This window comes from Lissotriton helveticus, chromosome 3_1 (genome assembly GCF_964261635.1).
Source record: "Lissotriton helveticus chromosome 3_1, aLisHel1.1, whole genome shotgun sequence".
Lineage (NCBI taxonomy): Eukaryota > Metazoa > Chordata > Amphibia > Caudata > Salamandridae > Lissotriton > Lissotriton helveticus.
Genome location: NC_136061.1, coordinates 698,108,718 through 698,124,026, shown reverse-complemented (window position 1 = coordinate 698,124,026; position 15,309 = coordinate 698,108,718). Strand labels below are relative to the sequence as shown.

General features: G+C 46.3%; 1 protein-coding gene across 1 annotated transcript in view; it reads left to right on the top strand.

Annotated features, from left to right (window-relative positions):
- DCDC1 (doublecortin domain containing 1) overlaps positions 1 to 15,309 on the top strand; it is a 1,658,417-nt gene that overhangs the window by 733,927 nt on the left and 909,181 nt on the right. The window lies entirely within an intron of this gene.

Sequence of the window (15,309 nt, the reverse complement as noted above, 5' to 3'; positions counted from 1 at the left end):
ATAATAAACATACCTAGCGTAGAATTCCTCTGTAAGTGACCTAAAACCCTCTTGATTTAGGCAATATGGAATGATCTGCACATGCCCAGTAGAGACAGGTGTATCACATGTAGCATGTCCACAGTGGCCACGATTAAACGTTTAGAGGTTGATTCTCCGCACCAGGGGCCGTATTTATGAAGGCCTTGCGCCGCCGGTGCGTCACTTTTAAAATGGGAAAAAGTGACGCACCGGCGGCGCAAGGCCTTCATAAATAAGGCCCCAGGAGGATAAGCTCACTAGCGCTACAGTTGGGTTGTGGAATGCAGTGTGAACTCACTGCATAGAACACACTGCTTGCGAAATACATTTGTTGGTTGGAATTTGACAACTTCCTCGGAAGATGTCTGCAGCTCTGTGACTCGGTTTTTGCTTTTAAGTATTTTACATTCTTATCAGCGTGCTGTTGGTCCCACCAGCTGAATTGTCAACTTGACAGTGACAAAGACTTCTGGGATTGACTAAATGGATGTTTTAAACGATAGACCATCCACGACCAGTCTACTGTTATATCATCCACAAAACCCCTCAGGTTAAGTGTTTAATGTTCATCTCCAGACCATAGACTAGAGCTTCAAGAGCCTCGCTTACATCTGAATAGCTCAGCCAATCTACTACAATTCATCAGAACTGCTGTGGACACATCCCAGGAATCAGAGGTTTATACAAATGTACAGTAACTTGGATGCCTGGATGTTCTCAAACTTTAGTTCTAACAAATGCCCAATTAACCATCCTTTCTGTGTCCCAGTTCTGGTGAACTGAGATAGTACCAGTATGTGTGAAACTGTTTACACCAAGTAATATACTTGTTTTCAATTCAGCAGAAAGTAACAACAAAGGAAAAACGTGTCCTTGCAAAACAACATGCGCATGTAAACAACAGCAGGGAGCATATTTACAAGAGAATGGTGGAGCACGGCGTTAAGCCAAATTTGCTAACGCCGTGCTCCGCCATTCTGAAAATGCAGGAATGCGCTGTATTTACAAGAATGCGGTATACCCCTTAATTTCACCTATCGCCGCAGTTAAATGTAGCTGCTTAGCGCCAACTTAGGCAGCCTTGTACCATAGTTCAAGGGTGCCTGCGTTGCAAGAATGATTGTTCATATGCAGGAAGGTGTCCCTTCCTGCACACAAACAGTCAGTAATGGTGATTTGTAACTTCTATGTGTGCTGCATTGTGCAGCCACATGGAAGGTACAACTCATCATTTTTTAATGATTGTTTAAGGGCAGGTAGGGGCAGCTTCCTGCACATGAACAATTAATAGAGGCAAATTGCTGTTTCTATGTGTGCTGCAGAATGCAGCACACATAGAAACAGCAAAAACAGCAAAACGAGGAGAAATGAATAGTTTCTCCTCTTTTTACCAGGTTTCCCCTGGTCTTATTTTTTGTGGTGCCTCCTGTTTATGCTGCCCTTGTAAATAGAGGGCACTGTCAAAAAGCAATGGGTGTTGCGGCGGGACACCCACAACAACACCCATTGCTCGCCCCTTTCACGCTAAGTGCTGCATGAAAGGGGGCTTTATTCACAAGGTGGCGTTAGGAGTTGTGTATTGTGATGGAGTCCAAAGTGGAGTTTTTGCTCCTCTCCCCAGGAAATCTAATCCTATATTTCATGCCTGAATCTCTGGTATTATCAGGAGTAGTATTTCTACCGCTTTGATAAATTCTGACAAGACTGCACGATACCTGGCTTCACTCTGATCACGTTGATAGAAGGAATATGGTTTGGTCAGTTTAAGACATCTTCATTCAGAGAAATTAAATCCTTTCTTCCCTCTCAGAGCTTTCAATCTGTTGAACAGGCTCTAGTCTTTTCTCAGACAAACAGGGAAAAACTGTCCTTCCAGGGCTCCTTGAATGTGCTCTGTAGTACTGAGAGTTCTTTGTATGCAGAAAGCAGAAACACTCAAAACAGGACTGGCGCGTACCAATATCCTTCAGCTGTGGGTTTCAAGTGAAACTTGACTCAGTAATCCTCCCAGTGCTTCCTGGCCGATGTGGTCCTTTTTTTAGCAAAGCTGCAATCCATCCAGTTAAACAAAGCTTGATAATTATTAATGTCTTCCAATATTTAATTTCATAATACTCTCCCATTAAAAGTATCAAACTCCTGCTAAGGATTACCAGAGAGTAGCTGTCCATGCAATGGCATAGGTATGTTCCTTTTACTAGAACGTCTCGGGTCATCTGAAGTGCTATTTTTGGTAATTCAGTGTTACTAAATAAATATATATCATACCTTTAGAAATGGGCACTCTAAGTCTCAGGAGTAGCATTTACTTTATTACTGATCTCGCTAGAAGTTCTTGGGAGAGGTCTCATTCCAACAAGGAAGAAAGCATTCCTGAGGCAAGAACAGCGCCTAATGTGCATCAACTGAGGGAACTCTGAATATACACTCATTCCACTTGCTAGCATAGGTCCAGCTTGACCGTTGTCCATCACAAGAGCAATGTTAATCCTTTAAACCGTTTGTCGTTCAAAAAGTTAAAGATATTAAACTCACAATTGGGAAGGGTTTTAACAATGACAGGGAGTAAGGTGAAATAGCAACATCCGGTGTGCAGACTGCACTGATGCACTTTGTGGAAGAGGTGTGGCGCCGCGGCCAGGGCGACTGACGCTGGAATCTGGGGACCACGGTTCGATCCCCGGCTCCGGCGGCAGGTCAGCCCAGCACCATGTGGCTCTGGGCAATAGCTCGCTTAATCTTCCCGACGGCCCCCCAGCGCCTAGAGACCCTTACGGGTGATTGTGCGCTTTACAAATGTGGACTTTACTTTCAAAGAAAGGCATGTTAAACACAATGACTATGTGGTATTCTCCACATGTAGAAGTGGACAATGACCCTAAGACTTGGTGGGATAAGAAAGCCAACTGTTTAAAGATTGACAACCCTAGTAACTTGCGAAGGATGTCACCTACGATATACGATGATCAAGCGAGCAAATAATTATTCTACAGCAGGCCCTAGCTGCTAGACCAGACGCAGAGACTAGAAACCAGGTTTGAGGTGAGTGAATCATGTGGTGTTCACATAAATACAAAGAGACAACAAAATGCAATGCAAAATAATGTTTACTTTTTATTCACTGAGTATGAAAATAAATGTATTAGCAGTTGACACCAAGAGAATTATTTCGAATACAACTTAAAACAACTAAACGAAAAAGAAAAGAAGGCAACTACAGATGAAAGATTAAAAAAAAACTTGGGGGTCCATTAGGATGGCGGATCCCATCAGTAATCGGGACCGCCCGCCATAAGGACGGGGGTCCCGCGGGGGGTATTAGGATGCGTCCGCCACTGTGGCGGGCGCATCCTGTATTTTTAGCATTGTGGCGGGCGGTGCTCTCAGCACCACCCGCCACAATGCTAAAAATGCACTTTTACATTTGCATAAGCAAAGCGGCAGGCACCGCGCGGTGCCTGCCTCTTTGTTTATGCAAATGCAGGGGGGTACCACAGGTACCCCCCCGTGTGCACCCCCCACCTCTCCTTCACTCTGGGGGCCGCAGGGGGCCCCTAGAGTGAAGACCGCATGCCCCACCACGGAAAGGCATCTCCCTAAGCCCATTGTAATATGGCTGGCGGTGTCTAATAGACACCGCCACCATATTAATCCTTTTCCGCCCTGGCCGCATGGCGACCGGGGAGGGAAAGCGGCGGACTTTCCGTCTGCCGAGGTCCCCCCATACTAATATGGCGGGGGGGAATTCGAATGCGGATTTCGGGCGGATTTCCCCCGCCAGGCTGGCGGTAGCCACCGCCAGCCTGACAGGGGCAATCCGCCCGACATCCTAATGGGTCCCTAGGTATTTAATGGATACCATGCAGCTGCCAGTCTCACCTCCTAAGCCCTATACTGCACTTTTCTGTTGCGCATGTTGTCCCTGCCCCAATGCCTTCCCAGACTGACTTCTGGTGCTGTGTGCAGGCGCTGCCCGCACTACTGGAGTGCTGCTTAGGCTTGATGCCGCTACACTTTACTCAACAAGAAGTTAGTGGCGTCCTAATGCACAGCTGGATGCATAGCAATGCCAGCCTATGACATTTCACTGTCTGTATACGTGAGTGTCTAAAACCAACACTGACAGCGGTGTTTAGACAGCAGACTTTTCTACCCATGAGCTGAGTATCCTTATCTGTATCTTCTGGTCTTTCAGCAGTGAGCGTTGTCCTGTCCAAATGGTGTGGCACTCGCGATTCCATCTTTACATCAGAAGTTACCTCATAATTTTTCAGAGTCCCCCATCTGAAGGCTGATGTTGGCCGACAAATAGGACTGGTGGTTGGTCAGCTTGAATGACTGTAGTTGAGACTTTACTTGCTTCTGTCAAGGACAATGTTTCTTTAGTCTCCCAAGCAGGTGGTGTTGCTTCTGGTAAAGTTTTTTTCTTTTGCAAGCACATTTTTATTGCTTCAAGTAAAGTTAAATGGTCAAAAATAGGTGCTCTCAATTTTCCACTTGGGCTCTATGTCTAAACATCCTAAGGGGATATTCACGAAGACGGGCGATAACTATCGCCATCGTCACTCATCACCAGAAAAGTTAACGCTGCCTAACCCTGATTAATATCGCCATGTTAGCGGGGTATTTTCAAGTCCGCAGTACATGGCGATAGTAACAGGGAAGGGGTGTCAAAACCCACGTACTAATCATCGCGATGGCGAATTAAAATCCTGCGTTAGCCGGCGATACGTTATGGATGGGCAATTATCGCCTGAAAAGTCTCATCATCACTACTTTTAGTACCCGGCCCAACACTGCCCCTGCTGGAAGCCAGGTGTCACTGTGAGACTGGCAGCCTGGTGACAGCGGCAATCAGCTTCCTCGAAGTCTGACCATTTGCTTTAACCAAAATACTGTCATTTTAGTGGTGCTAACTTAGGCAGACACCTTCCATCTGGAATACCTGCATCTTAAAAGGCTCCTGGCTGTGTTCGCTTCCATACTGCAGGTAGTCGTCTTGCCTAACACCAGCAAAAGGCAGGAGAATAAATCCCTGGTTCTACCGCGGGTTATCCCCTGTTTTTGCTTCGCAGATCTGGCAGTTCGTTGTGAATGTGGTGTTGTGGTTTTCTCGTGTGTTTTTTTCACGGGAATGCCTACTTTGCATCTCAGTAGTGTTAGTTGGTGGTGTCCACCGTGGAGATAAATTTGGGGGCAGTTATCGCGAGAATACTGGTGTTGTCTGCAGTTTTCACCAGCTTGAGAATGGTGTGTTAATTCTATCACCACTTTTGATGCGTTAAAGTGGGGATAATTCAGAGATAAGTCCTTGTGAATATGCCCCTTAGTTTTGAGTTTGCATTTTCACTGTATCCTTAAGTACTGATATGATGGACCAAACAATGGGGCGATAGAACAACAAACAACTCGAATAGCTCATGGAGGGCAATTCCATCCATGAACTCTGCTTACGTAGCATGTAAGTAAGGACTGCCTAATATGACTGCATGTATACCTCTAAACCTTTTGATTTCTGACAAGGATGATATTGTTTTTTATCCTTGGGTAATGGCATTGACATCACTGGAGAAAGAAACATTTTTCCTGGGTGAGCAATGTTTTAGGGGCGAGGGATTCTATTGAATCTCATTGGACTGTATATATAATGTTTGGAGGGTAACTATGAGTGCATGGAGGACTACACTTTCCAAATGAGAGTATTGTGAGAGGCTTGTTATATGGGAATTGCCTTAAATAATACTTGCTTTTACCTCTAGGGGCATGTTGCATGCATGCACAAGTGTCCTGCCCTAGTCTTCGTGCATGCACATTTTTCCGGTTCCATGTGAGTGACACACAATTTTAAGGCATGCATGATGTGTGGTGAGGTGGTCTATCCTGTCTGTATTATTGTGATCCCCTCAATATTATTGGGGTCACATCTGGTAGATCCCTCAGTCCCATAATTAAATCCACTATTTTCACAAAAAAGGAGAACTGCCTTTTGTCTTTCACTTCCCCTCAAGTGAGTATACTCTGTTGGATGAGAAGCATTACAAGTCAGATACTTATGCCAGAGAAAACCTTATCTGCAGATGATAATATATGGAGCCCTGACCATATACCACCCAAATCTGTACTCACACACAATGACTGGCATTTTACTTTCAAATGATTACTTATTTTCGAGTATTTGTTTGCAACTCATGGGCATCAGAATGATCATATTTTATTATAAACAACTCAGCATATAATATGAAGATCAGGGCAAATATTAAATATGCCCAAATTATAATTCATCCCACATCATACAGTCTTTGATATATACCAAAATACTCTTTTGGTTACTTGTTCTGGTGACGTTCTGGTTCTGGTGACGTTAGTGATGCTTAATCAGTTTTCTGTATCCACTCTTCAAGAAGTATCTCTGTTCTGTCACTGAATTTTCAATTTTTTTTGGTTGAAACCTACCAGACAGTGCAGCTGTCTGCTTTGCTAAAGACATCTTGGGGACATTCAGAAAGCTGACATAGGAATACATTACGCCCATTGTTTACCATTGGCTTTATGATTTGTAATTCACATTTTCTGGCGTTTTATTTGCTGGCTTTATTTGCTTTAGGCTGTCCAGCTTGAGTTCATACCTCCCTTTGTCCAAACCTTGTTTACAGTAGTCTTCCACAAACCCGCTTTCTGTAAAGAGGCCTTTAAATCTTATTCTTATGTTGTCACATTTGCTGTGCATTCAAAGACAGAGGTCAAATGTCAAGCACTCTCTTTTGAGGGAGCTAGGTGTTTACTTTTCTTTCTCTAACTTCACAAAGAGAGAATCTATGTGACAAACCTGCTGAATATCAATGCAAGAGGAGAGGGAGTAGGTGTTTTTTTTCAAGCACATGCACAAAAAAGAACTGTGTTGATGTTTCAGGATAAATCGGAATTAGTACAAATGAAGCAAATAGTTTTTGTAATTCTGAAGTGTGGTCGTAACAAATATTTGAAAATGATCAAAACACATCAATACACTAGGTGATGACATTTGTACACATTATCGTTTGTGTGCATTTATGTGTACATGTAAGGGTCCTTTCAGTTGAAAATATGTTGTCTGTAATGGCAGTGCGCTACCATACCATGCAGTGGTGCAGCTAGGCGGCGTTTGCCGCCCATGGCGGCCTGATCAAAGAGCGGAGGGGGGGCTGATGATTCTTGCAGCCCCAACAGCTGCAGGTAAGAGCGGGGGAGGGGGTCTGCCGATTCTTGCAGCTGCAATGGCCGTCGGTAAGAGTGGAAGGAAGGGGAACCGGCTGCTGCCCCCAAAAACTCGTGCCACCTGGGACGATCCACCCCACCGCCCCCCTAGATTCACCACTGGCATCATGCATACTCCACACTGCACCACTCCACCTTGTGCCTTTCCACTCTATGACACCCCACTCCATTCTACAACACTCCACTCTACGACAAGCCACTCCACTCAACTTGTCACCATTCCGAACTATGCCTCTCACTCCACGACACAACACGCCACTCCAGTCTATGCCTCTCCACTACACACCACTTACCCCACTCCACTCTATCCCACTATACTCCAATCTTTCCCACTCCAATATACTCCACTCTAATGTACCCTAATCAACCTCAATCCCCACTTCACTACAATCTACCTCAATCCACTCCATTCCAATCTACCCCCAATTCCACTCCAATATATCCCACTCTACTTCAATCTGTCTGGCTCCAATCTACCCCACCCCATTTTACCCATCCCAATCCTCCAACCTACCTCAGCCCACTCCAATCTACCTCACTTCAGTCTATCCCAATCTAGTCCAATCTATCCCAAACCACTCCATTATGATACAATCTACTCCACTCTACCCCAACCCACCCCACTCCACTTCAGTCTACCCCACTCCACTCCACTCAACTCCACTTGACTCCACTCTACCTCACTCCACTCAAACGAACCCAATCAACCCCACCCAATTCTAGTATACCCCACTCTGCCCAATCTAGCGCACTCCACTTAAATCTACCCCACTCTGCTCCAATCTACCCCAGTCTACCCAACACCACTCCAAACTACCCCACTCCAATCTACCCCTATCCACCTCACTACAATGTACCCCAGTCCAACACACTCAACTCCAATCTACCCGACTCCACTCAGGATTGCCTGATCTAAGTGAGATAGCTCACTCGCTGTGTTTTACTCATTCTTAATCTTGTTATTGACCTATTTTTCCAGCCCTATTTTAAGCATCAGTTAATTTTAAAGTTGCTCACTGAGTAGCCAAAATTAGGCACTTGTTTTAGATATTCATTGCCAGAAATGCTAAACTGTTTCAACTGTTAAAATTGAATTTGATCTGAATTTGCAAATGCTTACCTGCACGTAGCACTTTTGAAAAGGCGGGAGGGATTGGGATCGTGACTCAGCACCTGCTGAAACCGGAAGTTACCAGAAGCAGCAGTATCCGAGGTGATTGGTCTAGTGGCTAATGTTCAACACAGGCAGCCATAAAAATGGGGCCGTGGTGCAGCTGCTATACCGGCACGCCGAAGGTGCGCCAAAGGCAAGCCTGTCTGCAACTGTCCCTGCCCGATCTGGGCCAGGGGCCAGAACCCCTGCATCTCCCATCTCAGATCTAAACAGTCGGCTTTGGTACTCGAGAGAAAACCTCACAGAACTAGCAGAATGCATGCCAGGTAAAAAGTCACAGTGTGCCAAAGCCTCTCCAGTGAGCACAATGGGTCCCTTCTCATGCCTTTGCTGCAAATGGTGTAGGCAGGTATCCCCAGATTGGTCACAGAGCTCAATCGTTCAGGATGGTCCTCAACTGAAATGCCTTTATTTCAATGCTAGGTCAGTGCCCAAACACTCTCTCGAGATATGGGATGTACTAGCCGAGATGAAGCCTGATTTAGCCTTCATTACAGAAGCCCGGCTAGACGATAAGAACTCTCCAGACGTCGGCATTGCCCTACCAACTGGCTACAAATTATTAAGACAGGACAGAATGGGCCAGAAAGGAGGTGAAATAGGTGTGGCGCCGCGGTTAGGGCGACTGACTCTGGAAGCTGGGGATCGAGGTTCGATCCCCGTACCGGCGGCAGGTTAGCCCAGCACCATGTGACTCTGGGCAATAGCTTGCTTAATCTTCCCAACGGCCTCCAGCGCCTAGAGACCCTAACGGGTGATTGTGCACTTTACAAATGTGGATTATTATTATTATAATAGCCTTGCTTTTTAAGGACTGTTTCACATACCTCCCTGAATCAGTGGTACAGCTGGGGAAGCATGTGATCTTAGCGTTCCAAGTATTAAACAGTACCCACAAAACACTTGGAGGGGCAATTGTCTATTACCCTCCCAGTTATAAACCGGATTTCAGCGCTCAACTACTCACTCAGCTGTTTCCCTCATGCTTAAAGCACAAGCACTGTGTATTAATAAGAGACGTTATGTTCATTTTGAAGACGCTAATAACGCAGTGGCAAAATACCTAGACAAAGACATGTAGATTTTGCAATTAAAACAGTGTGTTAGGGAACCCACACATATTGCCGGTCACACCATGGACCTTTTGTTTTCTAATATAGAATCCACCAACTTCCTAGAGGTAAGGCCTCTATTGTGGAGAGACCACTCCCTGATTTCCTTTACTCTTAGCCTACCGGCAAAATTAGTACGCCCCCAAACATTGTCAGCAGCGGTAAAAAGAGCTTGGAGGCTAGTCACCCATGACACATTTGAGCGCCATTTTTCCCTAATGACCCAAATGCCCTGATGTCACTGCTTGTGGCAGTTTCCAGTGTAGAAAAAACAATTCCCAACAGGTATTATTGAGAGACAATTTCAATTGTGCATGCCTAAAGGCATTACTGAGGACAGAAACAAGGAGTCAAGAGGGATTTTTGGAGAACGGTGGTATTATTCACCAAGGACAAAGGGCATTTAACATATGTATACAGTTTACAACAGCACTGTAAGGATTAGATCTTGTGACAACCCAGTGGCACTTGGTGCAAGGTGCTATATACAGTTTAGGTGAAGAGAAAGTGCAAGTGCTTAAGAACAGCATTGGTGGCGCATAGAATAAGGTATATACATCAATTACAGCTTCAATTATAATAAACAAGTTACAGTCACTTGAGAAAATTATTTTCTTATAAAAGCTGAAAGTGTCATATGCGTCATTTGATTCAAGCTGTGTGGTCGACGGCGTTTCGATCCCCTTGAGTCGGGATCGTCATCAGGACGGGGTTGTTCTCAATGAATACAGTGAGAAAGCCAAGCAGGGATGCGTGGCTTGCGGCTTTCGTAATGAATACGTGCTGGTCACTGGTAGCGACTTGTCCTGGGACTGCTCACGTAGTTGGGCAGCTCCTAAGTAGAGGAGGGGCACAGAGGGCAAAAGCTCATCTGGCGTGGCTGTTCGGCACTTAATGCAGCGGCAGTTTCCAAGCAGAAATCTCCAATACGCTGGACCAATGTGCCCCTAGACCGGGGAACAAATCCTATAGAAGAACACCATCTCAAAAATGATATTCACTTGATCTTATAATACTGAAGAGAAAGTGCAATGCAGTAGAACACATGTGGAGATTGTCTAAACAGGATCTGGATAGACTGTCATATAAAGTGGAAATGAGAACCTACAATAATGCTATTAAATACGCCAAGAAGACCTACTTTGCAAGGCATGTAAACGACAACAGCAATTCACCTAGGGAGCTCTACAAAATGTTAAAGAGCTATGTAACACATCTAGCATGTCCTAATTCCTGTCCCCCTCAACAGAGTGCTGTGAGGCAACCAGCAAACATTTTGCTGATAGAATCTCTGTGATTTATCCTCATTCAGGGTTAAGCTCCCATCAGATGATATAGATTGGGAAACCTTGGACCCTCATCCTGAGGCCCAATCCTACCTCAGTAACTTTAACCCCTTCATAGAGGAGCAGGTTGCAAAAGCAATGGCTGAAGTTAAATCATGGTCCCCACTCGACCCATGCCCACATTTCATATTTTCCCGGATCATAACAATTTTATGCACTTACATAACCTGCATATTTAACCAATCCTTACATACCGCAGTATTTCCAGAGATCTAGGAAAAAGCCACTGTTGTCCCCCCTACTAAAAAAAGCGGGTACAGATGTTCAAATCCCGGCAAACTACCAACCAATTTCTCAGCTTCCATACATATCTAAAGTGATGGAGAAGTTGGTAAACGACCAACTGACCGACTACCTTGAAACCAGTGAGCTCCTGGACCCTACTCAAACTGGCTTCAAGGCACGAACAGCCCTGAAAATACTCTCCTGGCAGTACTAGATGTTATTAGATCCTTGACTGACCGGGGTAAAGCCGCCGCCCTGATCCTGCTGGATTTATTGGCGGCTTTCGACACGGTTTTCCACGACCTATTATTGAGAACCCTTTAATAAAAGAGTATACATTCGAAAACCCTTCAGTGGCTTTGATCCTTCTTAAGAACACAGACAATACAACTGGGCCCTTTTTCCTCAAACCCAAAATCCATTGACTATGGCGTTCCACGGGGAGCTTCCTTGAGCCCCACCCTCTTTAATGTCTATGTATCTTCACAGCCAAGATCTGCTCTTATGCAATTGGCACACGACGTGTGATAGCTCTTGATGGACACGAAGATCAGACTAACCAGCTGTCTCTCGGAAATGGCGGCCTGGATGTCTGACCATTGTCTGAAACTGAATGCAAACAAGACAGAGATTCTACTCTTTGGAGGAGCACACTTAGTCTGGGACGCAACCTGGTGACCCCCCCATCGCTGGGAAATGCACCCGCACCCAAACAGGTTGCAAAAAACGTAGGCATTCTCATTGAAAATGCACTAAGCATGCAGGACCATGTCCGTGCACTGCCCGGAAAAAGCTTAGTGACACTAAAATTGCAAAAAAGTATGACACCTGATGCTTTGAAAATTCAATAAAACAAAGTTAAACAAAAAAAAGACTCTTTTTATGGATCCCTCTGGAGTTTAGGAAAACCATTGTCCAAACCTTGCTTATAATCAAATTGGACTACGGGAATGCACTCTATGTGGGCATGGCAGACTACCTCTTCGCTTGCCTGCTAGTGGTCCAGAATGCAGCTGCCAAGCTGGTGTGCAACAAGAGCAAGTACAGCTAGGTATCAGAATGCATAAGGGAGCTCCTTTGGCTTCCTGTGCGACAAAGGACTAGATTTAAACTGCTGGGCCATGCACACAAAGTTCTACACCACCTTGGCCCCAGAAGTCTGCAAGATAGAGTTGAATTCTACACACCCACACGGAACCTGAGGTCATGCTACCTGGCACTGGCAAAAACTAAATGCATCAATAAAACCAAGGCAGGGGGTCACTCCTTTTCCCATCTAGCAGCGACTCACTGGAACGAATTACCACTAGAACTTCAGCTTACTGATATCTACCTGGTATTCAAGAAGAAACTGAAAACCTATCTCTTTCCTAGGGTCTGATCGGTAATTTAGAGACTTTATCTCAGTACTCCACTACCAACTAGATGCGCTCTCCTTAGCGCTGTGATATCCATCTGGATGAATGTTGTGCTGTATAAACGAATAAATAAATAAATAAATCTAACCCCACCCAATAACAATATACCTCACTCCACCCTAATCTAGTGCACTCTACTTAACTCTACTCCACTCTGCTCCAATCTACCCCAGTCTACCGACTCCAATACAAACTACCCCACTCATATCTAACCCTGTCCAACACACTCAACTCCAATTTACCCAATTCCACTCCAATATACCCCATTCAACTTTACTCCACTCGACTTCAATCTACCCCAGTTCAGTTTACCCCACTCCATTCCAGTTAACCCCACTCCACTCTAAACTCCACTGCAATCTATCCAACTCCTCTCCACTCTAATTGCCCCACTCCACTCCACTTCAACCTACTCCACTCAATCACAATCAATCTCACACCAATCTACCACAATCTATCCTACTCCAATCTACCCTAATCTACACCACTCAACTCCAATCTATCACACTGCAATCCATCCAATGTACCCCACTCCACTCCACTCCACTGTAATCTAACCCACTCCACTCTACACACTCCACTCCACCCAAATCTACCCACTCCACTCCAATCTACGCCACTCCAATTTACCACACTCCACTCAAATCTACCCCACCACCACTTCAATCTAACTCACTCCTCCCTCTCAATCTACTCCAACCCACCAAGTCCCCTCGGGATTCTGCTCTCCCAGCGCTGAGCTCCACCAACATCTCTCCTAGGCAGTGCCTCTGCCTTACCCCACCCCCTGCTGACTGTGGTTCGAGGCCCTCCTCCGCCTTGCATTTGACTCTCTCTTGCCTGCCATTATTTTTATGTAGTCTCTCCACTTGATTTTTCTATAATTTTCCGTCATGTTATTGTTCCTTACTTTACTTTATTTTACCTTTACTTACCTTCTGCTTCTTTCTTTCTCCGTTTAATCCCCCTCTCAGCTGTTTTCTTGCTGTTGCTGCCCCCGCGGCCCCTCCCGCCTCCCAGCTGTTCCCCCCTCCTCCCTCCCCCTACTTAATGGCGTCTGCAACGCTGGCGTGCCGAAGGCAAGCCTGTCTGCACCAGTCCACGACCGGACCGCGGTCAGCACCAGGAATCTGGTCCTCGGACCCGCCAGCGCTACAGCTCCTCGGCTCTCTACGCACTCAGCGTTGGCGAGAACAACAACTGCAAGCTCTCTTCACCACTCGACACCCACGGACCTTTCACCTGCCAACACTGCTGCCACTCCTTCACCTTTGCCAAATCCAGGACCCATCTCCAGCTACAACCCCATTGCACCCCAAACCCAGCAATGCTTCCTCCTCAACGTCTGCTCCCTCCACGACACACTGCTGAATTCTGAGACCTCCTCGACAGCACCACCCCTGACATTACCTTCTTTACCAAAAACCTGGATGAACGCCGCCTCGGGACCAGCCATCACAATTGCCATCCCCTAAGGATAGAATAACACCCGGAAGGACTGCCCCAAACACCTCGGGGGAGGCATCGCCATCGCCTACAAGTCCAACCTCTGTCTGAGCACCTATACCGACGGGCCCACAGACCTGATGGAACACCTCCACTTCAAGATACAGACCAAACTATCCACCACCCTCTGAGGAACCCTCATCTACTGATCCCCCGGCCATGTGCACCTTTCTCTGACTCCATCACCAAAATCATCACCCCACATTCCATCATCTCCATCGACTACCCCTTGCTGGGAGACCCCAACTTCCACCTCGACAACCGCCAAGACACTAACTTCACCTCCCTCCTGGACAACCTCCACAACATCGGACTCAAACAGATCTTACCAGAACCAACACACTCAGCAGGACAAACCATCGACCCCATCTTCACAGCAGGAAACTCCATCACCTTCAGCCACACCTCCGAACTCCCATGGACGGACCACTGCTGTGTCCATTTCACCTTCAAAGCTAACAGCTCCCCCAGACGTCCACACCAGCTCCAAAGCAGGAGTTGGAACAAGATCTCCAAAGATCAGCTTGCCACCTCCCTCAGCCACTCCACTCTCACAGACGACCCTACCACCGCTGCCCGTACCCTACACAAATGGATCAATGACTGCGCCAACACCATTTCCGCCTCAAGAAAACTCCCAACCCACATGCCAAGTAAGCCAGATGGTTCTCCACTGAACTCTGGGAATCTAGACAAACCTACAGACACCTCAAAAAACTATGGAGGAACTCCAAAACCCCAGCAGACCTCGACAACTTCAAAGCAGCCACCACTGCCGACCACAAACTCATCAGATACTCAAGGAATAAGGCACTCCACGACAGAATCTCCACCCACACATGCAACAGAAAGGAACTCTTCAGCCTCATCAAAGAGTTTGTCCAACCCAACAGTGAAACTACCCACATCCCAACCTTCCAGGACCTCTGCAACAGACTTCATCCATCACAAAATCAAGACCATCCATGACAACTTCAACGACAACAACCTACACGAGGAACCCACATCCACCTTTCCCTTCACCACATAGCTGACACTGGGCAGATGGAACGCCCTCAGCATCGAAGACACCCTAAAAACTATGAAGACCACCCACTCTGGGGGCCCCAAGTACCCCTGCCCTCACCACATATACCACAGAGCCGCAGACATCATCGCCCCTGAGCTTCAACAAATCATCAACCGCTCCTTCAAAACCGCCTCCTTCCCTGATGACTGGAAATATGCCGAGATCAACCCCCTCCCGAAAAAAT